This window comes from Anarrhichthys ocellatus, unplaced genomic scaffold, assembly GCF_004355925.1.
Source record: "Anarrhichthys ocellatus isolate YVR2014 unplaced genomic scaffold, GSC_Weel_1.0 scaffold4514, whole genome shotgun sequence".
Classification (NCBI taxonomy): domain Eukaryota; kingdom Metazoa; phylum Chordata; class Actinopteri; order Perciformes; family Anarhichadidae; genus Anarrhichthys; species Anarrhichthys ocellatus.
In genome coordinates this window covers 1-2356 of record NW_022284488.1, presented here as the reverse complement: position 1 = coordinate 2356, position 2356 = coordinate 1, and the positions used below count along the sequence as shown (strand labels likewise).

Here is a 2356-nt window from a genome sequence, read left to right as displayed (position 1 = left end):
AATGAATAAATAAGGTTTAGGGTTAGGGGAGTTTAGGGGGTTAAGAAAGGGATGGTTTTACATTAAGAAGGTAGAAAGGTAGTAGAGCGGTTACGGAACCAAATATCTGTTAGATTGATTGTAAATTGTAGCAATATATTGTTGGACGGAGGAACGTCAGGCGTGGGAGAAGGAGGCTGCAGAATGAAATTGAACTAAAGGCCTTGTTGGAGAAGGAAAATTAAAAAAAGAAAGAAATAGAAGAAGAGGTACCAGCGGTCGGCACATTCTATAGTGGATGGACTGCTGCGCAATCAAACAGTTAACACCATTAGGAGATGGTTGTTATTGCAGGAATCAATAATTGAGGACATCAGAAATAAATACAAAAAACAAACAAGGAACGAGAGAAACACATTGCAAAAATAACAATTGGCCACATTTTAAAGAAATACAGTTTGCAGAGGGCTGCACAAGTGACTGGGCTTTTTAAAGAAGCGAGGTCACAGACCAAGTGGAGGGCTCATAACCTTGGAAAGGAAGGCAAGCAACAGATTACCTGCTGAATGCAAAGAGAAAGTAAAGGCTTTCTTTTTAAGGGATGATGTCAGCTGTATGACAACAGGAAGAAAGCAAACTGTCACTCAAAATAAGATGAAAAGACAGAAATGTTTGCTAATAGACACAATGAAAAATATGCACCATTCAGAAAATGAACATCGGGTCTCCTATTCTTGTTTCTGCACCGTAAGACCATTTTGTGTTGTGGTGCCCACAAAGGCTGATCGTGAAACCTGTCAGTGTAGAACCCATGATAACCTACAGTTCATGGCCAACAAGAAACAAAGCACGACCTCTAAAGTGTGAAAGCAGTGTAGCCCAATATTGGCAAGCATGAACAACTCGATTCACCAAAGGTCCAGGTTTAAATCTGAAAACACAAATTAGGAATAGTGAAAAGTATAAATTATCAGTTGGGAATCAATAGAGCATCAAACTTGTATTAATAAAAAAATATAGTATATTGTATGTAAACTTCTCCCTCCATACGAACGGCGGCGATGGAACGTTTGTCCACACTTCCCACGAGAAAGAAATATATATGTCGTCACTTCCGTCTACCCCTGTCTTTTAGCACGGGCAACCCCGTCTGTCTTTCTTTTCGCACGTCATGGCGGACCGGTTCAATAAGGTGTGCAACCGCTGCGGAATCATAATGTATTTTTATGCTATTTAGTGGAGGTTGAATCCGGTAATTTATAGATGATTTAGAGGTGATAACTACGGTACTTCTTGGTGTTATCTTAGTTTATTTCGGTGTTACTCCTAAGACTAGATTTCAAGACATGTTTGAGACGGCTCGTGGAAGTCGAGTACATGCCTTCATCATGGCAGCCTCCCTAGCGAGCCAACGTCGTTAGCATGCTAGCTTAAACTTGTGTCTTGAGGAAGTTTAGGTCTGGGTGATATACGCGCTAATGTAATATTAACTGTAAAACTTTCCTTTTGTTTAGCATTTTGTTGAACGCTTGTGCTCAACCTCGTTATCTAAATAATGACTCTAGCTAACGTCGTGCAGTTACGTTGATGCTAAGCTAATGCTATGTCCTCATCGGGAAGTTCCATGTGGCAGCTATTAAAATGCTCATGTAGGAAACACGCGTTTCTCAAAGTCATTGAAAGTGTAATTGCTTTAAATGTGCGTTCTGTATTAAATATGACCCGGAACTTGAGCAACAGTGCGAAGCACCCGTCTGACTTAAGCAATGTTACCAATTAAGTTGAAAGGAAAGCTAACGTTATGTGAAAAAACACAACTGTACAGTTAAACTTGTATTTCTTTATAACCTGCAGGTTCTGCTACTGGATGGCAGGGGCCACCTTCTGGGGCGGCTTGCTGCCCTTGTGGCTAAACAGGTTTTGCTGGGTAAGTTTTAAATATGAATATTTGTGTGTAACGGTAATATGTGATTAACAGTTTTTGCTAAAGCCGTGTATACTGGCCATGTGAATACTGAAGTAAAAAACTGAGCATCACAGTATTCTAAGAAGTCAATGATGATACATTTACAGCTTTGCTTGAGTTTAACGACCATGAGAAAACTCACATGCACTACCATCTGAGACGGGATGACAGTTATCACTAACATGACTGGATTTGTTTGATGTCCAAATGCTAAACTAATGTCGTCTTTTAGGACACAAAGTGGTGGTGGTGAGATGTGAAGGAATCAATATTTCTGGAAACTTCTACCGCAACAAGCGTAAGTAGGCTACATGCCAGTTAAATTAAGCTTCTTTCATTGTTCCTCGATTTATGCTTGTCAGTGATGTTTTACCACTGTTATTCGAGTTTCAATGACCATGAGACAACCTT

The 2356-nt window shown here is 39.9% G+C and overlaps 1 non-coding gene across 1 annotated transcript; it reads left to right on the top strand.

Annotated features, from left to right (window-relative positions):
• Positions 1-2027: 2027 nt before the first annotated feature.
• On the top strand, positions 2028-2109 carry LOC116379533 (small nucleolar RNA Z195/SNORD33/SNORD32 family). The gene has a single exon (XR_004212439.1). It is a non-coding gene; the product is annotated as a small nucleolar RNA Z195/SNORD33/SNORD32 family (small nucleolar RNA).
• Positions 2110-2356: the final 247 nt, after the last annotated feature.